The 25,797-nt window shown below is 36.1% G+C and overlaps 1 protein-coding gene and 1 pseudogene across 5 annotated transcripts in view; one reads left to right on the forward strand and one right to left on the reverse strand.

The window, feature by feature from the left end:
* Window positions 1–25,797, reverse strand: part of CADM2 (cell adhesion molecule 2) — a 1,196,033-nt gene that overhangs the window by 731,446 nt on the left and 438,790 nt on the right. The gene's annotated exons all lie outside the window — the stretch shown is intronic.
* LOC308516887 (calponin-2-like) lies at window positions 6,139–7,220 on the forward strand (annotated as a pseudogene). The gene has a single exon. The product of its transcript is annotated as a calponin-2-like (transcript).

Consider the following 25,797-nt stretch of genomic DNA (forward strand, 5'->3'; position numbering starts at 1 on the left):
TTGTTCTAATACCATTTGATAGGGGAAGTTGAGTCCTTCCACAGACTCTATCATGAATTTAATTAGTCTAGGTTGGCCCATCAGGATACGTTATTTCTTTTTCCTATTCTTGGTTTACAAAGAGCAAGAGATAAGATTCATAAATGAGTTACACACTCCTAAAATGTGTACAAATATATAAAAATCTTTATATATAAATAATTCCATTAAATATTAATATAACTAAGCATGAAATTAAGCTATAAAGTGGAAGTATTTTAAAAGAATGATGTGCTATATTTAATCACATATTATTAAGCCTGATTCTGGCATTCAGAAATAATAACAATTTTGTTTGTTGTTTTTAAGAGAGAATTTTAGCAAATGACAAAACTTTAAAAATATCACCAATTGTTATTATAGTCTTTGTGTGGCTCACTTATATTTATATACACATATTAAACGTTTTATGCATTCAGATTATAACACATAATCAAATAACCCTTTTAATTAAAGTGTGGAAGTGAAATATACATGTACAAATAAAAACCTGCATTGAACTCTAATGTCAATCTCTTAGGGAGAAGAACAAAGGAGACAAATACTGAAGTTATCAATGACAAGTAAGGTACAAACAAACCTCCTAGGTTTCTTTTCCTTTCTCCTCTTTTATATAAAACAATAGCAACATAAAATGTCAGGAAATAGATTTAATGAATTTTTGTTTTGATACCTACTGCCAGCATACTAGTTAAACAGAAAGGGAGCCATACGCCATATTTACTTATATAATTGCTGTACTTTTCTTTCTTGTTTTGTAAGCAGCTCAATTCAAATTAACCTATACAAAGTCTACATAAAGAAATTATGCAAAGGTAACCAATATGCAAGTAAAATGGTAGATCAACTGAAAACATCATATCAGCAAAGCACAAGTAGTGTGCTGAATTTCAAAAATTCTTAACTAGAAATGAAAAGAAAATTTGATTCAAGACCACCAGGCATAGGTAATCAGTTTACATGCACGTTTGTAGGACAGATGGCAAACTTGCCACAAAGAGTAATTTTTCGTAATCAATATGCAATTTGAGAAGAAACATAAGAGAATAAATGTTTCTCATCCTTCCTGGGCTTTGAAAACATGATTCCTCTGCATAAATTAATTTATCATGTTAAATAATTAACTATGAAGAGATGGCAAACATAATTTAAATTAGCTCCTAAATTATGCCTACACTCTTAAAAATAGAAATACTTGTATATAGAAATACATTAAAACAACAAGCAATAACTGATGATCACTTTTAATGCAAAATGTTCCATTTTTAACAACAGAAACAAATGCAAAGAGCATATAATAATAGAGGGTGGACTGAAAGCAGACACACCTCCATGAGATAAAACCTACCCTAATGCCCCAATATTCTCCAGCTCTGCCTATCTTCCATCCTAAAGTTCTTTGATCATGTATTCACCTTTTTTTCAGTCATATATAGCATTTTTTCTTCACCTTGAGTCTGAAATTCTTTTAATCACTAAGAGTGAAATTATTGATAGGCATGCGTACTATATTTTGGGTAAAATGTTATTAATTCTGATTCTTCTGCTAATTAAATAACAAAAAATGCATCTATCATCAACAACATGGCAAGTGAAATTCTACAAATCCAAACCTGTTTGTCTATGATTCACAGAAGTACCCCAAAATATTTACCTTGTTTTAAAAAAGTGAAACCCAAATACAACACTTATTATAAGACAATCTAGGTACAATGAGCATCAGCTCCTACCAACTGAAAGAAAACAAAAGCAAAAAAATTTCATTAGTTCCATCCAAGTCATCTTTTTTTCCTAAAAAAACTACAGTTTAATTTCCTCTTTTCTTTTGTTTCAAGTAAGCACTTAGTTAAATGTTTAAAAATGTGTTTAAAAATGTTTGATGACTCTCTTAATCTAAGTACAAAGATTTTCAATTTCAGTTTTTTAATATATTGCCTCAAATTTCATCTATTCCTAAAAATTTACAACTGAAAACTTAAAAGAAAAAATGAGTTTTGTTTTTGCCATGAAGCACATTATATGCTTCCCTAAGTGAAATAGTTTGGGTTATAAATTATTTCCCTGCCACAGGACATACACATAGAGACCCTACAAATTTCATCATCATTTTCCCACATACTGCCTGTAGAAATTAAAGTAAGTCACCTATGTACTACCTTTAATTTTTTCATGCATTCAAAATGTAGAACTAAATTTAAAATATATCTCAGAAATTAATGATTGGGAGAAATAACTCAGAAAATAATAGCCAACTTAAAAATAGGTAAGTAGGTTCATCCATAAGGTCAAAAGTGTGTGTAATAGCGGTTATTTTTATTTTAGTGGAGCAAAAGTTTGAGAGAAAATATAATAAAGTATACACATCCTATATAATAAAAGCCTAATATGCTAAGTGTCTGGTCATCTGGTTGTCCATTCAACCAATCAAAGCATAATACACTAATGATATGCTAAGGCCACTCAACTGCTTGCTATGATGTGCACTGACCACCAGGCGGCAAACACTCCAACCAGTAGTGGCTTGCTGCTGGGGTTCAACCAATCAGGACTGAGCAAGATGGGCTGGACAGGCCTGGAACCCTCCCGTGGTCCCTTCCTGGCTGGCCAACCTCCTGCATCCCTCCCTGGCCCTGATCATGCACCGATGGGGTCCTTCTGCCTGGCATGCTCCCTCTCGAAATCTGGGACCCCTTGGGGGATGTTGGTGAGCCGGTTTCAGCCCAATACCGCAGGCCAGGCTGAGGGGACCCCACTGGTGCACAAATTCGTGCACCGGGCCTCCAGTGTTAAAAAAACAAGTAGTCCTTCTTACACTGCCTTTCTCTAAATGATCTCAGGATGAAACCTTGGCATGTGGCTATGGTCCTAACTGGTCCTTCCTCCCACTGTGAAAACTTTTTAACCATTGAGCTTTGGCAGGATCTGTTATGAAAAATGATTTAGTATAGGGGTTCTCAAACACTGGCACATCCATATGAGCTTGTTAGAAATGCACATTCATAAGCCCTGCCCTGACTATGGGATCCAAGTGTCTGTGGGTGCAGACTGCCAGAAATCAGATTTGAATACTCCCCAGATGATTTTGAAGCCCCTCAAAGTTTGAGAACCATTGGTTTAGTATATGGCAAGCTATATTAAAAAAAACGGCAGGTTACTATTAATATCATTTTATTAGTTCTTATAGTAGTAGTAGTCAGCCTATATAATAAAAGGCTAATATGCAAATCAACCAAACATTTGGCCACAATGACAGGCACTGACCACCAGGGGCAGATGCTCATTGCAGGAGCTGCCCCCTGGTGGTCAGTGCTCTCCCAAAGGGGGAGCGCGCCACTCAGCCAGAAGCCGGGATCACAGCTGGGGAGCACAGTGGTGGTGGCAGGAGGGTCTCCCACCTCCGTAACAGTGCTAAGGATGTATGACTGATGGCTTAGGCCTGCTTAGCCATCAGTTGGACATCCCCTGACGGCTCCCAGACTGCGAGAGGGTGCAGGCTGGGCTATGAGACCCCCCCTAGTGTATGAATTTTGTGTGCCGGGTCTCTAGTATTTCTATAATGGGTCTTAAATTTTTTTGCACCTACCCAATGCACATGCAAAATAAGCTGGAAATGCTAGGTGGCATCTGTCATGATATAATAGAGGAAATCCATGCATAAGAATAGGAGAAAAATGAGTCTTCATCCCATGCAGCTTAAATGTCTATCACTTGAAGACTCAAAGGTATCTCTAAAACTTGACATTCTAGAACACAAAAATAGCAGCCCATATCACTAAGTGAGACATATATTTATCCCCTTGCTTTAGTCACAACATAAGTTCAGTATTATGTCATAAATGAATGGTGTACATTAGTCTTGATGATGTAAAAATATGAGTACCCATATAACATGCCAATCTAAAATAACAGGCAATAAAATTGTTGATTGTACTAATTTATAATTTTTTACTCCTTTTTTTTTAGCCCTTCTCATGTGTTCTCTCAAAATGAATCGGTAAGATTTAAAAGTTAGGGATCTGGGTCAAATATATCCATAATATTGATTTTTTTTTAAAGTGTAGATGAAGAAACTATATGTTCTGCTCTTCTTAAATAGTCACTATCTTACTATCTTTTACTTTTAAATAATCAGCAAGGAACAGCTTTCTCTGACCATGTAAGTAATGCCCAGCTCCCACTGAAAACAATATTTTGAAATGAGGGAGAGTGAAGTTTAAATTTTAAATCTGAGTTAATTTTTTTACCCTATTCCTTACTGTTTTGATTGTCAGAAGTTTTTCAATTCACTGGAAATTTGAACACGTCATGTATTTTAGAGTTTTAAATAATCATGATGCAGACTAAAATATAATGCCAGTGAAAGAATCATTAAAAAGTTGGATCAAACCCTCAACTAAAATAGACCTTTAACACTTGGGAAAAGTAACTCTTACCCAGCTTAAATTTTTTAATTAATATAATTTATTTTTAAGTAGTTGTAAATTTGCCCGAAAACTGAGAGGGAGGTTCATAGATCCCCATATACCCCTTAACTTCATTAAAATCTTGCATTAATGCGGTACATTTATTACAATTGGTATACCAAGACTTATACATTGTTATTAACTAAAGCCCATAATTTACACCAGTTCATTCTCTATGTTGTATATTCTATAAATTTTTAACAAATGTGTAATAATACATATTCACAATTATAATATTTACAGAATAGTTTCACTGCCCTAAAAAGCCCTGGTTAGGCTTAATTTTAAATTACATGATACTGGTAAAGACAGTCTAAAATCTATTTGGGATAGGACTATAATGTCTTTAAGACTTGTTCTTTATCTGTATATATAAAAAGCTAATATGCAAAATGTCCCCTCGGGAGTTCGTCGGGGAGACCAGGAGTTCTATCACTTTCTATGATGTGCGCTGACCACAAGGGGGCAGCATGGAATGAAGAAAGGCATTGGCCGGCAGCCAGAAGGCCCCGATCAGTCCTGATCACCAGCCAGGCCTAGAGACCCAACTCGTGCACGAATTTCATGCACCAAGCCTTTAGTTAAATGATAAAGACTACTTCTAGTAAAGCTTGTCATTATATGAAAATATAAAACAAGATGGTATAGTAGAGGTTCCAGTACCTTGCTACTTGTCTTAATAAGCTCAGGCCACTATAACAAATTTCCATAGACTGGGTAAATTAAACAACAAATGTTTATTTCTCACAGTTCTGTAGCATGGAAAGTCCAAGATAAAATCTTGCCAATACCATGATCTTGGACTTTTCAGCCTCCAGAGCTGTGAGAAATTGGAGTACAGTGTGAATGAACAACAATTAAATAAAAGGCAGGATTTGCAAATAGGCTTGGCAAGTAAATTTAATTAATTTTCATGTTGATCTTTTCTTAATAGTCTATGCAATATGTAATAGCTAGTAAAGACAAACTATATGATACAAATTTTAACTTACGATTTTAAAATGTAAAACTCAAAACTTTATTGTTTTCTCTCCTTACTGCATCAAATGATTTTTTTAAGCTCTTCAATTACCAACAAACTTTTCAGCCCATCCTGATCTCCATGCAAATGTTCTCCATTGCTATGAGCAGCACCCTGATTTATTTGTTCTCATTGCCCATGGGGGTTAGGGATTAGGGGTGAAAGCAGAACTCTAAAAGGCAGTAACAATTTAAGATCACTTATAACATGCATGAGGCCAGTTCAATAACACTTTTCTAATTTATGTTATTGTGAATATGTAACTTTTTTTTCTATTTTCTAACATTTCTGCAGTATCATGCTGAACTCATTCTTTTATCTCCATGCGTCTGAGGTCTTTTGCTTCGAACAGTATTTAAGCTTTTTTTTTTTTTTTTTTTTGAAATATATTTTATTGATTTTTTACAGAGAGGAAGGAAGAGAGATAGAGAGTTAGAAACATCGATGAGAGAGAAACATCGATCAGCTGCCTCCTGCACATCTCCCACTGGGGATGTGCCCGCAACCCAGGTACATGCCCTTGACCGGAATCGAACCTGGGACCTTTCAGTCCGCAGGCCGACGCTCTATCCACTGAGCCAAACCGGTTTCGGCAGTATTTAAGCTTTTTAATGGAAAATATTGTGAGTTGGTTCATATAATTATCTTTTTTCCTTTTGGTAAATAAAGAATAATTTAACTGAATGGCTATTATCAAAAGCATAAGAAGATACCCCACCATCTCACCAACCAGGTCATTGGTCCAGCCATGGCTACAGCTGGCATGAACTCCACACAGTTCAACAAAGGGCTCTCCTAAGGTCAAGGTCAAGAACGAGCTTCTGTCCAAATAGGACCTTCAGTAGGAGGCAGAACTTTGCCGCTGGACTAAGGGACTCACGGGCCTATAGGTTCTGACTTCCGGTTCTGAAGGATGAAATTATCCTCTGCACACTCATGAATAAGCTCCAGCCAGGCTCAGACCACCTGATCAACCACTCCATGCAAAACTGGCACCAGCTAGAAAACTACTCTAACTTCATCAAGGCCACAGCTTGAACTCCATGGACTGTTTGAGGCCAATGATCTGTCTGAGGGAGGGAACATGATGCAGGTGCAGGTGTCTCTTCTGACTCTGGCAGGGAAGGCCAAGACAAAGGGTCTGCAGAATGGCATGGACAGTGGCATCAGGTACTCAGAGAAGCAGAAGTGGAACATCCAGAATGCCACCATGAAGCAGGCCAGTGTGTCATCGAGCTCCAGATAGGCGCCAAGTGTACCAGCCAGTCATGTATGATGGACTATGGCACGAGAAGGCATCTGTATGACCCCAAGAGCCATAACCTGCCACGCAAGACCACTCAGCCATCAGCCCACAAATGAGCACCAAGTGTGCTAGCCAGGTGGGCATGATGGTTCCTGGGACCTGATGGCATGTCTATGAAACCAAGCTGGGGACCAACAAGTGCGACAACTCCTACAGGTCTGTGAAGATGGATTACACACAGGGCACCAACCAGAGCAGCCAGGTATTTGGCCTGGGCCTGCAGATATATAATCCCAACTACTGCTCCCAAGGCCCAGTGGCCAACAAAGCTTCAGTTTGTTATTGCCCGAACCCAGGGAAGGCCCCAGAGTACACCCCTACTATGGTGTCTACCCACATCATCGCCCGATTTCAAGTTTTTCTGTGTCTTTGTCTTGCTTTTTATGTGTAAGGTTCTGTGAAGGCCAGATTGAGATGTGAGATGTGTGTATGGTGGGGGTCCCTGCCAAGGCACATCCAGGTAGCAAATTTCTCAGCAGGCTTTGGGCCAAGCTGGGGGCTGGGGGAGAAACCTGTGCACACAAGGATACTGGCCCCAAATGGGTTCCGGTTACTTCTGCCCATCTCCCCTTTTCTTTGCTGATCAGTTTGTGGTTTCTGTATCCACAGAAGTTTCAGGCAGTTTTGACACAATGAAAGTATTTTTTTTCGGGGTGAAGAAGGTGGAGGTGGGTGATGGGAAGAAACTCCCTTGGGAAAGGGCCAGGCCACAGTCCCCTGATATTTTGGGCATTGTGAGGGAGATGATTTCCCCAGGACCTTCCCAGGGCCCAGTAGGGAAACTGAGGCACAGACAGGACAATTGAGTTCAGAGTGGTTGAGGTAAAGCCAGACCCCCTTTCCACACTCCCCTCTCTTCCACTCCAAGTACTGCACTGGGACCCTCAACAGGAGTCCCTCCCTGGGACCAGCCCCACCCCAGACACCTGGGAACAAGAGATAATGTGAAATACCAGCTGTGCACCATAGGCAATGAAAACCTCTTTAAAGGAAAAAAAAAAGCACAGGAATAATCAGATAATAAAAAATATTCTAAATATTATGTTTATCCTTTGCTACAATTAGAAATAACCTTATAATATAGAAAACTCTGGAAATCAGAGATATCTATGTTTTAAAATGAATTTTTGGCATCTGAGTTTCATTCTTATTATAAAAAAGCAAAATGTTACATTGGGGGCTAGGGTTCATTAAGCTATTTTATAAGGAAATATGTATAGGAAACACTAATTTTTAGCAAAGAATTGTTTTGTTATAAACCAAGATTCATGCTGATGTTCTGTCCTCTGCAGAGTTCTATTTCCATTCTTTAGCTTCTAAATGGCATCAGCATTACTGTGATGCTGTTTAATCTAGCATGAAATGCCACAATAAATAATATATTATATGCTGCTCCCCCCACAAATTTGCAATAATTAAATATTCTGGTTGCTTTATCCCTAAGAGAAAGTCTAATATATGTATGCATGATGCTGACAACACGACTTTCTTTTATTAGCTTTGATCCTCCTGCAGATGAGTCTTCAGTCCCTTATTTATATACAAATCATAACCTTAAAATCAAGGCATTAGGCAAAAGTTTTGTTTGAAGTACATCGCTTGTATTCAGAAATGCAATTAATAGCTCCCATGAACTCGTGCTATAAAATGTGCAATGCTGGTAAAATTTAGTAAAGTGTGTTTAAATGTCTTGAAATATACTGCTACTACTGTCACATGAAAGCCAGAGTAAAAGTTCCTGAAGAATCTAAGAGTTATTTTTATCAATTACTTTATCTTGTCAATTTATTTGCAGGAAAATTAAGATTAGTAAAAGAGATTAGTGGTTTTCTTCTTCATTGACTACTATTTCCTACACCAGATTTTACAAAGCTGGACATTTGCCCACTTGTAAGCTTTCCTAAATGAGAATTTTTGAGTGGGAGGACCTTGGAAATGCGTTTAAACAAACAATGCTCAACAAATCATGGTGATTTTTATGTACAGTAAATTTGAGAACCATGGCCTTAGTTATATATGTAAATGTTTTCAAATATTTAGTACATTTCTACATTTCCTGATGATACAATATGTAAGCAAATTGACAACAGGTTCTTTAAAAGCCTTTGAAAATACCTTTGTTTCCAGGTCTGATAAATATATATATAAATATATATAAAAAAATATATATATATATATAAATATATATAAAATATATATAATATATATATAATATATATATATAAAATATATATATATAAATATATATATATAAAATATATATATATATAAATATATATATATATGCTCTAAGAGAGTCAGAGTGAGATTCTTTAAAATTAATTTCATATACAAACTCTCTGGTAAAATAGTGGAGGCATTAACACTTTATGATATTATTTCTATTTTTCACAAGTTACTGTTTTAAACTAAAAAGCATATGAACAACTTACCCTAATTCTTCAGGCAAATAAGATTTTTTGGCTGAATAGTCAAGACCACTAGGTAGAATTCTCAGGAAAAGGTATACTTCTAATATATAAACCTAATATCTGTACTTGAAGGAAATACCACATTTCCATCCCACTTTTCCCCAAATAACACAGAGAAAAAGAAAAGTTTCAGAAATTTATGAGAAATGACAGACAATGTAAAGTTTACGTAGAAAATGAGAAAAGTTGAGAGGGTTGCAAAAAATCCATAGTGGAACTGGAAAAGTGCTTATTAAAAATATCAGCTTAAAAAATACTGTGATAAAAATGTAAATGAAAGCCACCCCTGGATTGCTGAGCAGCAGAAAGAACTGCGCCTGAGCCATTGGAGCTCCCTTAGATGGGAATGGGGCATCAACATGTATAGTTTGGGGAGAGAGAGAAGGAGATCCTAAAATGTTTCAGAAATTTGGGGAAAACAACCCCAGACTCTAGTTTCACTCATATAAAAAAAACATTTCAGTGCATGTATCAAAACTATATAGTTGTAGAACACTTGAATGGCCACATTCATGTCTGTAAAAGGTTATTCCTTTCAAGTATTTTTTTCTTCCTTATGAAACCTTGGCCAGATTTTTGTATACCATCTTCATTTATTTCTTAACTCTTGTTGGAGTCTTTGGTTTGGGTGAAGGCCAGTCACCCTGGTGCTAATTAGCTTGGGCATTATTATAGTTAAAGGGGATGCCTTAAAGGACTTGCTATGACCAGCTATGATCATGCCCTATTATACAATAAACTAGAGGCCCAGTGCATGATATTTGTGCACTGGATGGGTTTGTCCCTCAGCCCAAGCTGCATCCTCTCCAATCTGGGACCCCTTGGGGGATGTCGACTGCCAGTTTAGGCCCGATCCCTGTGGGACATTCCTCTCACAATCCGGGACTGCTGGCTCCCAACTGCTTGCCTGTCTGCCTGCCTGCCTGATCACCCCCTAACCACTCCCCTATCAGCCCAATCAACACCTAACTTCTCCCCTGCCAGCCTGATCGCCCACAACTGCCCTCCCCTACCAGCCATCTTGTCCCTGTGGGTGCCGCCATCTTTGAGGGTGGGGCAGTAAATTAGCATATTCTCTTTTTATTGGCTGTGGGCACCACCATCTTTGCAACAGTGTGAGGGTCCATTAACATATTCCCTCTTTATTAGATAGGATTAGTTTATCAAAATTGCTATCCAATTTCCTAGCCAGCTTCTGAAGCTATAAAACAGAACTGGGTTTCTATACTAACATGTATGACAAAATAAAAACATCTCTATCAATGTTTTCACTAATTTTGCCCATTTTATTTTCTTTCAAATGCATCTTTCTTTACTGTAATCATATGAACAAACTAAGGAAAATGTACCAGTTTTTAACATGTATCTATATAAAGGATACACATTAACAAAGTAAATTACTGTCGCTAAAATGAAATGATAAAGATTTGTGCTGGCTCAAAAAACTTTGGGTTTCTTTAGGAAACAACTCATTTTTAAATCAGTGTTTTAGTAAAGAAAACCCACATTTATCTTGAAGCTTATAACTACCTTTTCTCGAATTATGCATAATTGTAGTGTGATACATTTCATTCACTGTCTGTACTATTTGACCTTAAGCAAGTTTTCTATTAACCCCATTTTCTTAATTGCATATTTTCTTTTTTGTTTTGTTTTCAGGAGGACAATAATTTTGCAGTGAAACATATTTCTTATCTTTACTAGAGCTTCACTTGTCCATTTATTGGAGACTGTACCTGGTTGACTTAAATATGATTTTTCCATTAAATTGGTGATTCAAGAGCATGATAGAGAGAAAATTGAACTAGCCCAGTTGTAGTCTCAATAGAAACTGGCCATGTGCCATTAGGAGACAATCTGATGGCTTTGGTTGTTGACCTTCCATCCCTAAGAACTCTGCCACTTTTACAATTGTAGAATTCAGGCACTATATATTTTGAATTTTGACTTATTGGCAATAGAATTAAACTGTTTTAAAATTATATAAAAACACATTTAGAACAGGAAATTACCATTTCTAAATATTTTCTCCATGAATAATCTTATAAACTTTTTACAACAGCCCATTTGAGAGATAAGGAAATTAAGATCCAACACATATTAAATTGTTCCAAATCCCTTAGTTAGTACATACAAAAACTAAATTTGCAATAACATTCTTCTAAATATAAATTTCCTATTCTTTGTAAACCTCTTACAGAAAATCACAGGACGATATCTTTCTTGAGATGATGCTTTTACCCAAAGTTCTATGGTTAACTGGAGTTGGCTTGTGAGAGCCTAATGTGTGCATCACTTCTCAACGCTGTGTTCAATGATGTCAATTTGTTAACTTGAGCCCTAGTTGGTTTGGCTCAGTGGATAGAGCGCCAGCCTGAGGACTAAAGGGCCTCAGGTTCTATTCTGGTCAAGGGCACATACCTCGGTTTCAGGCTCCTGGCTCTGGTTGGGGGCATGTGGGAGGCAATCAGTCAATGTCTCTCTCTCTCACATAGGTGTTTCTCTCTGTCTCTCCCTCTCCCTTTCACTGTCTCTAAAATTCAATGGAAAATATAACCTTGGGTGAGAATTAAAAAAAAAAAAAAAAAAAAAAAACGTTGTTAGCTTGAAAACAGCCAAAATTGAAATATTTAACCATGAAAACTGGGAAGTTCTACAAATCAGGGTCTCCCCCCCCGCCAAAAAAAGAGAGGGTTATTAGGTATTTATCAACACAACACTAGGGTTGGACCTAAACTACATTTCTGATGCCATTCAGTATGAAAATCTACAATTTTTTTATCTTTGATATTTTTATCTTAATCTACAATTTGGTGATCAATTTCTCAGGGTGAGGGGGAATGGCTCTACTTATTTAAACAGGTATATTTTTCATCAAAATATATCAATTGGTATACTAAAGTATACTGAACTTTTATTGATATTTATAGTAATACTATAAGAATTCTAAGCTTTGAGGTTTCTATGACCATTTAAGCACGCATGTTTTTTTTTGGATTTTTAGTCATGTTCATGAATTCTATTGCAGCTCAGTACAAATTCATCTTCCCCTGTCCTTCTGTTAGTTTCCTAAGCCTTTATATACTCTAACAAGAGTCAAGAGTAACCTCTTTGCTCAATCATATTGCTTTTCACTATATCAACCCTCATCCGACAGATGAGATTACCACAACTAGTCTTCATAATACCGTATCAAACTATATAACACAGTTTCAAAGGCAGAATTTATTTCTGTACTTCTGTGTGCTCTTGTCAAAGTATTGCTTGAACAGTTATATTTTGCATTAAAAAACAACACCTCTGCATCTTTTGCATGGGATTGTCATTGGTCAGGCTATTGGTTTATCCAGTTTTGTCTGCCATTAAAATTAGACTATCTGACCTGCCCCAGATAGGTCACTGGATCTGTTTTTTTTTTTTAGGCTGTTCCTTTATGGTCTGTCTCATTACTTCGTAGCTAATTTATATTCTTCTTGAAGCAGAGGCTTTATATCTCTTCTGAACACTTGTTTCTTGTCTGTCACTATCACCAGCAAAGAGCTTTAATTCATGATGTACTTGAAAATCTCTAAAACATTTATTTTCCCCTCCTTCACTCTGAATGTCCCTTTAGTCTACAGCATAGCTATTGCTTAAAGTAACCTGTTCTCAAAGGAGTTAACTGTTTTGGCAGAAACATATGTCACATAGTTTTACTAGTTTGTTCTATCTTGTTCTTTGTTTTAAACCAAAGTCTATTAAAATTCCACAGTTAGCATAGATAATATGAAATTATGGAGATCTAATAATAGTGCATATATAAATTGCACAAAAATAGCAAATGTGTTTCAAAGTGAGCTGTATGGGAAACATCATCATATAACAAAATAGGAAAAAAAGAGATGGACATAAAATGGAAATGAATGTGAAATCAGATACAATGCTATAGAGTGCATTTACCTAAAAGCTTTCCTAATGCTAGAAGATCATTAAATTAGTTCACCATGACTCTAGAATAAACAGAGCCATTCTTTAAAAGTCATGTGGTGAGAATTAGGATTCCAGATCATGGGGTATGATGGGCCTCGGGGGTGGTATGCATATGAATGCACACACTTATGCACTTAATTATTTTAACTGGGGTTTGAAATGAACATCTAAATTGGAATAGCTCTGTTTAACTATTTTTAACTGCTGCATCACACTTGGTGATGTGTTCCTTCTTGTCCTTCTTCCTTTATGTATCAAACTCATGATGATTAAACCAGGGAGAATGCAAACAAAGAGAAGGGGATGCCACTAGTGCAGAATATGTATGCAAACTGTTCAGGAAATGAAACAGGATGTCAGTATCTACACAGTTTCTACTCTCAAATCTAACACCAATTCTTGATTTTTCTCTGAAACACAATTGTCTCAGGTAGAGAATTTGGAGCCCACTAGCTTCTGATATATCAGCAACGTTTACATCTACTCACGAGGTTTTATCAGTTTACGTAATTTTATAAATATAGCTTCATTAAATGTCAGTGTCTTCACTATGGGCTTTGTCATCTTTAACTCAAATTAAGGCAGCAGTCCATAAACAGGACTCCCGCCTCTATTCTCTTTTCTTTCTATTTCTCTCCGCCATGATTCCCAACTTAGTCTGTAAAATGCACATCTGATCATAACATTCTTGTATTTAACCTCCAGTGACTCATTATGACTTGTAATGTAAAATCACATTTCCTGGGATAGCGCCAAAGGCTCTTTACAATGTGGTGCCTCTCTATATCTCTATAGTAAGTTTTCTTCCCTTAACCGCCTGGCAAACTTCTTCTCAACTCTGAGATTTATTAGGACTCAACTCAAACATCAAATCATTTGATCCCAGGACTTCATATGACACTGACTATAATTGAATTTCAGGAAAATTGCCAAATTTAAGGTTCCCATTTTCCTAAATAAAGCCACGTAACAGCAGATAGGTCCTTCTTCTAGAAGATTAGAAAAGGATTTTGGGATATTTACCTAAAATGATGTAAAATATCCATAACTTAAAATGCCCAAAAGACTTCTGCACCATTTACAAAAAATAAGTCTTTATAATGTGAGTCTCTGGATTAAAAACAAATTATATTTTAGGTGATAATAGAAAGGCACAAATTGGCTTTTAGCTAATATTTTGTACTTGTTTATTTTTAAACTTTATGGAATGAACTATTTGTTCCATTCCTCCAAATAAGGCTGTGGTGTGTCTAATTGCAAAATGGTACTTCAACAAAGAGATTTCAAATTTGCTTGCCCCTTAGATGTGGAAAAAAAATACATGCTTTTAAGAGAGAGAAAAGGCCCAACCCCATGTTGTCAGAACAGCAGCTACTTCGTGTACTTACAGGAAAGAGGAAAACTCCATCACTTTGGCATCTGTTCTGTGTGTGCATCTCCAAGACTAGGAACTTAGGACAATCTAACTCTTGTTGGGTCACAGAAAAAAAATATATCTCTGTATTTTGTGAGGCATAAAACAATTTTCAATTCCTTATGCTTTCTCAAAAATCAAAACATATCAAATTCAGAATTATGGAATAACTGGTCCACACAAAAAAACATGATGAATTTTAAAATATTAATTTTGTCACCCATTCCAGGGCTATATTTTTTTATTTTTTATTTTTATTAATTTTCAGAGAGGAAGGGAGAGGAATAGAGAGATAGGAACATCAATGTGAATCATGAGAATTAAAAATTGGCTGCCTCTTGCCCACCCCCTACTGGGGTTCGAGCCTGCAACCCACATACGTACCCTGATTGCGAATTGAACCAGTGACCTCTTGGTTCCTGGGCCAATGCTCTTCCACTTAGCAACACCAGCCTGACAATTCCAGGTCTATTTTAATGTTACCTTAACTATTAGCTGTCTGGTTTTCTACATTCAAACTCCGGTGCATTTTTTATTCCTCTAATTGAATACCTAAGTTTTTGTACATTTTTTTATGAGTGAGGCACTCTGACTCTCCCTGCTATATTGAGTGCATTGGATCTGTCTACTCTCCTTACAAACGTGTTGTCATCCCATTCACCTGACAGAAAGTATTCCTGAAGTATATGATCTACCCCAGTCTTTCCCTCAAAATTTTCCAAGAGAGTAATCTTTCTTCTACCTTTACTTCAATATGTTTTGGACTTCAATCATACTATCTCAGTTTTCTCATGAAATTATTACTTGTTAATTCTTCATATCCTTATGTTTGTGGAAGGGGTAGCAACTACAGATAACTTTATCTTTTTAGAAACTCTAAACATTATGACTCAATAGCTTTCTTTCTGACCAAAAACTATCCAGGCATGATCTCATGAAGAGGAAAGGATTGTTTTGAGTATATGATGCTTGACTTCATTTTGAAAGATTAAGAGGAGTTCACTAATAAAGATGGGGGTCAGGAGTTGGTATATTCCAAAATGGTAGAAGAACTTGTAAGGCTCTGAGAAAAAAGGGAATATGTTATCTATGGAAACCTTCAATAAAGACATGGTCAGCAGAGTATAGTATGAGCAACTATGTGGAGAGTGAAACAAAGTGGAGTTGGACTGATAGGAAGGGACCAAATTGTACAGAGCTCAAGGGACGGATCACTAAGTTGGTTCTATCAGTTAAGAGATTATGCTTCTAGAACAAGAGAAGTGGAAAGATGTGAATGACATTCAGGCTGTAAAAATGTCAGGCTTTGTGATGGAGCATGAAAAAAAATTTTGTGTTTATAAATGATGTTTGCATATATAGAGGGTAGTCTCATTTACTAAGATGGAGAGCACTGAAGGAGAATGAGATTTGGAAAAGAATATAATGAGTTTATTCTTGGATATGTGGAGAACTCAAGAAGTTAAATATATAGTTCTGACATTTATAGAAAAAAAATGCACACGCAACCATGCATGGCTAGAGTTGTTTTTAGAGCTAAATATTAAATTTGATTTGAATTTATCAGAGGAAAGATTGAAAAACAATACACAATATATTGAACATTATTGTTTAATTTTTAAAAGCTCAGAATTCCTTGTGAAGAAACATTTCTTTAATTTTATAGAATTTTAAGAAAATGAATGTTTATGATATAAATTAAATTTAGTAAAAATTTCAGATAGCTAGTAAATATTCTGCAGATATTCCTTGTATTACTTCTTTTCTGAAGCAAAGACAATGATGAAATCCTTAGTGAAATAACTTCAGAGAGGAATTGAGAAGATTCAGTCCATATGTGTTACATATGCATGATTGATACAGTAACAAAGCTTAATAAAAATTTAGTGGAAAAGATGCAAAATTATCTCTCATATGGATCCTAAAATATCAAGTACTTGAAATAATTTTTGCAAATGTTTTGTTCTTATAGTCATTTCATTTTTAAATTATTTCTACATGTCTGCAATGTCTCCCTCTGACTATGCAATGACATTATCTATTTTCCAATGCCCCATATATAGAGAAATTTAGAAGTCAAGGATGTTCATTCTCATTCTATTTAAAAATGTGGAAGGTTTTAGTAAGTACTAGCTCAGAAATGGCTTTCCATTTTATGAAGGAATGTTAGTTTCATAATTACTTTTATGTCAGTCCACAATTGAGCCAAAAACAATAGATTTTTGAATTTTTTAAGCAATTTGAATCAGAGAAGCAGTGTTATCATGGAAATATTGAAGATTTGAAGTTTGACTAACTGGAGTTCAAGTTGCCCTTCCGTCAGCAGAGGGAACCATGAATTAAATCGGGCTCCCTCAGATTTGGAATTAGCCCAAGTGCCCATCAGTAGATAAATGAATAAAAAAGCTGTGGGACATTTACACTACGGAATCCTATGCAGTTATAAAAAAGAGGGATCTCTACCCTTTGGGGCAGCATGGCTGTACCTGGAAAATATTATGCTAAGTAGAATAAACCAATCTGAGAAAGACAAATATTTCATTATCTCACTTATTTGTGGAATTTAATAAACAAAATGAAATGACCAAAAAAATAAGACCCAAAGCATGGAGGCATGAACAGACTGGCAAACCTCGATGTGGGGTTGGGGGGACAAGGAGAGAGAAACCAAAGAACTTATATACTTACTAGAGGCCCGATACATGAAATTCGTGCAAGAGTAGGCCTTCCTTCCCCTAGCTGCCAGCATCAGTTTCCCTTTGGCACCCGGGACCCGGGCTTCCCTTGCAGCCCTGGCTCCATCCAGAAGGTTGTTGGGAAGGATGTCTGGTCTAATTAGCATATTATGTTTTTATTATTATATATATGCATAGCCCATGGACACAGGGAATAGGGTAGTGAAGACCTGTGGTGGGTGGGTAGATGCTGGGAGGAGGGGAGGAAGGTGGAAAATGGGAGATATCTGTAATATTATCAATAATAAAAAATATATTTAAAAATAATCTGGCTTCCAATTTCTCCCGCTGCAATACCACTGTAACAGTAGCTATGACATGAGGACAAAAATAAGAGAATGACATAAATCTCTTAGCACAGTGTTAGGGTAATGACTCAATTACATTATTTGCAGTTTTATCAATCAGTAATACTAGGTCAGGCCACTAAATCTTCTGTACTATAATGAAATAAAGAGATTTTGTGTAGAAACTATTTAAGGATTTTCTAAATGAGTGCTGTATTCTGATATGACTTTCAGAATGCTCAGTTGCAACACTTAAATAGCTAATTTGTTTCTCAGTTTCTTTAGCTTTATGTATTTAACTACTGAAGACATCTGAATATGTTTATTAATGCTTTATACAATAGTTAGCTATTCCCGATTATCACTCGTACTCTCAGATAATTTGTCCTATCAGAAGAAATATCAAACATCCAATGTGTCTACCATGTATAATACAATCTTAAAATAAGAGGACCTATATAAACTGATAATTGTTTTTATCACTCCAAAATTGGTCAAAAACCATTTTCTCCCACCTTAATTTTGGCAGTAACAAAATATAAAAGAGCTGACATTTAGTAAAGGATTTTATTTAAAGTAAAGCAACAAGCTTGCTGAGGAGAGCAAATTTTGTACATTTATAAAGTTTATACCACTATAATCTCAGGATAATATGGAAAAAAGCCACCAAATTCCACTCAATGTAGATATCCCCAAATTAAATGGTAGTTTTATGTTTTAGAAATATTTAAGTTAAGCGACTGGATTTCAAAATAGAATTAAAAATAAGGATACTTTTATTCAAATTTGCCTCAAATTTTGATTTTTTTAAAAACCCTTACCCAAGGATATGTTTTCCTATATTTTAATTTTCACCTGAGGATGTGTGTGTGTGTGTGTGTGTGTGTGTGTGTGTGTGTGTGTGTGTGTGTCTGTGTGTTTAATTTGCTTGGGGGGGGGTGGGAGGAAGAGAGAGAGACAGACAGACAGACATAGAGAGAGAGATGAGAGAGAAACATGGATAAGTTACCTCCATTACTCACCCTGACCAGGAATCAGCCTGCAACCTTGGTATGTGCCCTGACAGGGAATTGAACCCGCAACCTTTTGGTGTATGCAACAACACTCTAACTTGGCCAGGGCATGATTTCTTTTTTTCAAAATTTATAGTTTATAGAGAGTTTGGGACAATCAAATAATTATTCAAAACAAAAACCCCACCAAATAATTTTCATAATCATCGGCCATGTTTTCCATCATACTCTATGAAAATGTATGTTAATTTCCTAATTATTCTCCTTTACTCTTATTCAGAGTCTGAGTTTATTAAAAACACTAATTCTTTTTTCATAATTGATCATTTCCTATGAGGAATATAAAATGTACACACACATATGCAACATACAAATCTGTAAGTAATCACTAAAATTGTCATAAAGTCCCTAAGGCCAACAGATGAAATGGAATGGTAAAGACAGCCCATCAGACAATGAGAATGAAAGCTATATTGAATGAAGAGAGGGAAAAGATGGGATGGCGTGATGATGACATAAAGTTTCCTAGATAAATTCTTGAATCTTTCAAATTCCTAAAATTCCCAGGCAAAGTCAAGTTTATAAACTATATAAAAGAATTGAAAACTACCACACTAAATAAAGGTGCAGTCCATATATTTAAATTTTATTGCTTATATCTACATTTCAAATATGGATGCCATCTATCCACATATAAAATGTGTATTATACATAGGACACTAAATTTATTGATTTTTTTTCCATGTAAAATTCCATATCTGTCTTAACTGGTGCAGGCCAGTGTTTGAGCATTTGATTTGTTTGCATGCAATATATAATTCAGTTACAAAACTTGGCAAAAAGTACAATATTTGCTTATTTATTTATTTATCTATTTATTTATTTATTTTAATCCAATGAATGTTTAGCATGTCATATCACCACAGCCTTTGTCCCTATCACTGCTCAGCTAAACACACATCACAGCTTTGGATACTGTGGTAGATACAAGAATAAATGTATTGCTTATTTGGAATATTTGAAAAGTTAAAACTCTAAAAACCACTAGTATGCCTACATGACAAAATACATATATATTCACAGAAATAGATATGTATGCATTTGAAGGTCTAATAACATCTAAGTTGATTGCATTAATAAAAATGTTTCTAGTAAGTTTCCTGTTACTGTCAAAACTGGAAAATTCTCCTTATCAAGAACATGATCTCCCCTAATATGCCTCTATGTTATGTTACAGACACATTGCATGTCAGGAAAGACCCTTACTCATTCAATGGCCAAGTCATTGTTCTGTTCTTCCATAAAAGTGTTACAACAAAAACGCGCAGATATACTGCTATACAGCATTCACTACAAAGGGGTTGGGTGCAAGCAGCACTGCCCTTGAGAGAGAGGATGTGAGCAACAACACTTGAGGATCCACTTAAGCATTTGATCCAATGCACTTTCTACTTGATTTCACTGCTTGATATGTAGTGAAGAACTACACCTTTAAAATTTAAAGAAAACACTGTCATTTAATTCACATAAAAATAACTCAAGCAATGGAAAATCCTAAGGGAGTGGGCAGTAAAAATCCATTAGGAGCCTACAATATACAAAAATAATAATAATAATTAAAGAAATTCATGCACCTTTTCTTGAAACGTAGTACTTCTGAAAATCAAAACCCAGAATAACTACTAATATACAGCAAAAATATCTTAAAAGGTGAAGTTTCATCCTAGCCTTTCAAATATGTTTACTGTGAAGAAATATTAATGCTGAAAACATGGTTCCAAGCAAGACAAAAATTTGCTAGGAAATATATATATATATACAAGATTAAAATTTGGAAGTTATTCACTAGTTCTTCATGATGAGTGAAATACAATTTTTTTCTTTTCATTTTTTTTCACAATATTCTTATCCCAAGGGATAGAGATTGATTGCTTCATACAACTCATGGTGACAAAAAGATTTACAGTTTTTGATCCTAGCTTCTAGTATAGGCATCAGCATGGTGAGGTATTATTTGAAAGACTATGTGTATTTGAAGATGAATTGGTCCCGAGGAGGACGTCTGGTGAGCTCTCAGGCTCAAATTGCAAATTCACAGTTTGTTCTGACATTCTGTTTCACTACTTTGGTCAGTCCTTCCAGTTCATACATTTAATAACAAGTTGATGGATTTTTTTTAGATGAGGAGCTTCAAAATTTTATTGAGAAAAATATTATTTTGTGACCTACAGAAAAGTAAAATATGAAGAACAATACCCTATATAGAGAAAAAATCCTAAGACAAAAATCTATAAAGGACATGGCCTATAAATAATATATGAGTAAACCTATTGAGTTTAGTATCCTTTCAAATACTAGTGTAGTTATATAAAAGGACATAAATAGAAGTAATAATTGAACTCATAAATAAATTTATCTGTTTTTTTAAAATCTTCCTTCTATCACTGTGGTGAAATACTAGACTACTATTTTCTATAATTATAAATGTCTAGTTCTGTGAATAAAAGTAACATTTCTGATGTATAAGTTAAGGATTCAAATAGATTAGTTTGGTGTTAGTACTCAAAGAGTTTTTTTTTTTCCTTTCTTGTATGATGTTGTTGTTGTTAATATAAATGGACTTTACTGTTTTAAACATCTCTATCCATGTCAAACTTCAATTATTGTTTAGATAACACTTATACACCTAATTCTATTAGATCTTACAAAATGGAAATAATATATTCATAGAATTATATTAAAAAAATCTATATTTGAAAAATACTATCTAAGGTATTATACCACTATCAACTTCAACAGGAGCAATTACAGCATCAATTAAATAACAGTTGAACTAAAAATATAAATCAAAATTCCTTTTAAAGAGCACCAGCAGGCAAAGGTCATGCTGTGATGGCCGCTGCTCAGGGGCCCACTGTTGTGAAAGCTGATTTAATACTGCTTGTCACCTGGATCCCTGAGCCCTCTCAGCGTGGCCCTCTTCCGTGCAGGAGATCTGATGACCCAGGGGATCCTGACACTTCCAGGCCTCTGTTGGCTGCCTGTGAAATAGCAGGAGCAGAAGGGTCACTTGGAAAAGGCTAGAACTTAAACCTGACTTTCACTAGTGTTTGTCTGTTGTGATAGGTTTTTTTTTTTCTTTGCATATTGAGCTTTCTCTCAATTGACAGACCTACCATTCAACTTTCTTGAATACCTTTCTCATCAAAACAAATCTGGCTTTGATAGAAGGAAATGGTTCTGTAATTCTTCATCCATGTCTTCTGTTATATGTGTAGTTCATGTTTCTATTTGCTTTGGATTTTTTTTTCTGTCTATTTCTGGGCAGTGAATTTCTTCCTCAATTGATTTTCTCTGAAATTTCATTGTGTTCTTGATGTACTTTAGGCAGTATTTGAAGTTTTTGAGACTTAAGATACTTGCTATGTTTGGAGGCTTATTTATCCTCTAAGCTCTTCATTTATATGATTTTTCTTCACTTTTTTAAAAACAAAACAAAACAAAAAACCCCCAGAAAAACAGTTAAGAGCATCAGTGAGTTCCTTCAAATGAAATCCTGACTATATACTAGGTTATATCCATTTTGTAACTTACTCTTTTTCTCTAATTACCAGTGGTCATCATGTGATTGTCTCTAAAGACATCAGGCAAGCTTATGCCATTCATCATGGTTTCAGTCGAGGTTTTCACACTCCTCTCTTTACCTGTTCACTCATGTATCTTGAGTTTTCAGGCATTTCTGTTCCTCCAGTACCTGCACTCTGTTTCCATCTTGCAGTTTCTTGAGCAGACGGTTGTAGATCTTCTTATGATGAGTATTTTTATTCGGATCCTCCATTACTTCCCTCTAAAGTTGTTCTACATCATTCAAGAAGCTTTCAAGATGTTTTTGTTTGTTTGTTTGTGGGTGTTTTTTGCATTAGTCACCTGAGATTGGAAGGGTTCTGATGCACTTTTGAGTGAAGTTGTCTGTCCTTGAAGGCAAGTCATCATTAATCCATAAAGTGAAAATTAAGGGGCTCACATTTCTGTTCTTTTTTTGAGGAAGTCTACAATGTCTTCAAGTGAAAACCTGTTTAGATGTTTATTAAGTGCTCCCAAACACAGCATTTGTAGCTTCAAAGTGCTGGACCCCACCACAAGCAAGTTGAGGGCTTCATAGGCTTGAGTAAGTAGTCCAATCTTCTCACTGATTTTTTGATACTTGAACATGAGCAGAAAATCTTTTGTGTGGCACTTTTCTCTCCCTGAAATATGTCAGCCCTTCAATGTACAAACCACCATAACAGTACATACCAGAGACCTAGGACTTGTTTGAAGCATCAAGACAGCGCCAGCAGCTCACTACACATCTGCTCCATTAAAAGCTAGGGAAATATTTTTGTGGCAGTCAGCAGGCTCAAACAGAAATGGATACATGTTCAGTGCAATTGGGGAAGTTGAAAATGCTGATTGCAGTCAAGACCAGCCTGGAGCTCTGGACATTCTAGGCCCTACCTGGACTTACAGCATACCTAAAAGATTAGAATTAAAGGGCACATGAAAAGCTTTCCATACAAGAAAAAACTAAAGGAGTTCATCACCACCAAACCAGTATTACATGAAATGTTAAAAGATTTTCTTTAAGAAAAAAAGTTATTAAAAATATGAATAAAATGGCAATAAATACATATCTATCAACAATTGAATCCAAATAAATAAATAAATAAATAAGCAGAACAGAAATAGACTCACAGGTACAGAGAATATTTTGATGGTTGTCAGATGGGAAGGGGATGGGTGAAAAAAGTGAAAGGATTAAGAAGTACAAAGTAGTATTTATAGACTACTCATGGGAATGCAAAGTACATCATAAAAAATATAGTCAATAATATTGTAATAACTATGTATGATGCTACATAGGTACTACATTTATTGGGGTGATAAGTTAGTAAATTATATAATCATTAGGTTGTACACCTGAAATGAATATACAATTACATGTCAACTGTAATTTTAAAAAGTGTTTAAAGAAAAAAATAAATTTTAAACAAACAAAAACAAACAAACAAACAAAAACCTAGAAGAATAGAGCAGTGTCATGCCATATCCCCTTTTCTGCCCATCGGCATGTCAGTACATAATCGTGGGGTTCACATGTTTGGGTGAAGCTCTTTCCCTTGATTTAAAGTTTCTTTGTTCCACAGAGGAAACTTTTCTGACCCTTCCTCCAAAAATCATAGGGATCTCCCTTCTCTGAAGGCCCCCTCTCTCCTTCGTATTTGGTCAGTGCGACTAGCAGAGGAAAGAACTGAAGTGTCTCCCTAAAGGTATTAACTAAGAGACCTGGATTCCAATTGTAAGATCTCAGGAGAAATCAGCTGGAACTGGCACGTTCTAAAAGTTTTACGGATTTTGTGGAGTCAAAATGTCCCCATTCAATCCAAGTGCTTCTGAATGAAGATGATTCTCTGTGGAGACAGAGCAGCCTAGGATCCTTTGCTCATGTGGCCCTGCCATCTTCCATATATGCCTACCAAGTTTTCCTCTGGGATGGTCTCTAATCTACCAAGTCATCTTCAGAACTACATCTTATCCTCCTAGCATCTCTCTGGTGGGCTGAGGCTCAGAGGCTTCTTGTTCATCACCTAGGACTCTGCCGTGAGCTACTCAACCCCAGAACCTTTACCAGTGGGAGAAATGAGATAGTTGTTAGCTGAGGCCATTCTGGGCATCCTGAAGGGCACCGCTCCTCCGCATTCCCAATGGATGTGGCAAATTGAGGTCCTATTCCGACAGTGGTGAGAAGAGGAGGTGGTCAAAAGTCATTGCTGCTTACAACTCAGCTTTTATTTCCAAAAGAAATCCCCATTTAAAAGTGTATAACCTGTTCTCAAAGTAAAAATTTCACCTTTGTGGAGGTGCAGGTTGCGAGAAAGACCCTAGAGAATCTTTTAGTCTTTAGTCTCTAGACTCTTAGATTTTAGTGTCTAAATTTTAAGTTTTTAGACTCTAGTCTCTGATGAGTCTAGGAACACATGGTAAGTACCTTAAACCTAAATAAGGAGCTCTGGCAAGAAAATTGTTGGGGAAAGAGATATAAAAGGAAAGTTCTACAGGTTCCAGGATGACCCTGGAACTTCAGATCACAACTTGCTGCTCCCATGCATCCCTTTGTGTCTCGTCGCTGAATCCAGAAAGATCTCTGGGTATTTGTGGGTAGAGTTCATTTTTTTATGTTTCTACTTTGTTAGGAACAGAGCCAACAACATTGGTATTCTTGGCTTTGAAAATAGAGTTTTTGTTGTGTGTTTATTTTTTAATTGTGACAAATATCCTATATAATAAAAAGCTAATATGCAAATCGACTGAATGGCAGAATGGCTGGTTGCTATGATGTGCACTTACCAGCAGGGGGAAGACACTCAACACAGGAGCTGCCCCCTGGTAGTCAGTGCACTCCCACAGGGGGAGCGCTGCTCAGCCAGAAGCCTGGCTCATGGCTGGCAAGCACAGCAGTGGTGGCGGGAGCCTCTCCCACCTCCACAGAAGCGCTAAGGATGTACGACTGATGGCTTAGGCCCACTTCTTGAAGGCTTCTGGACTGTGAGAGGGTGCAGGCAGGGCTGAGGGACCCCCCCCCCAAATGCACAAATTTTGTGCACTGGGCCTCTAGTACTAACATAAAATTTACCATTTAATTTAATTTTTGTTGTTAATCCTCATCCAAGGATATTTTTCCATTGATTTTGTTTTTAAGAGAAAGTAGAAGGGAGGGAGGGAGAAAGAGAAAGAGAGAGAAACATCAACATGAGAGAGACACATTAATTGGTTGCCTCCTGCATGCATCCAGACTGGGGACCAGGGAGTTTGAACATGCAGCCCTTGACTGTCAATCAAATTCATGACCCTTATGTACACAGATGGATGCTCTAGCCACTGAGAACCCCTGATGGGGCAATATTTACCAGTTTAACTATTTTTAAGAGTGCAGTTATAGTATTATATACATTCACATTGTGCAGTTATCACCACTATCCACCTCAGGGAAACTTGTATCCCAAATAAAAACTCCACCTAGTAATTAAATAGTAAACCCC

This window comes from Myotis nattereri (assembly GCF_964212035.1).
Source record: "Myotis nattereri genome assembly, chromosome: 3".
Classification (NCBI taxonomy): Eukaryota; Metazoa; Chordata; class Mammalia; order Chiroptera; family Vespertilionidae; genus Myotis; species Myotis nattereri.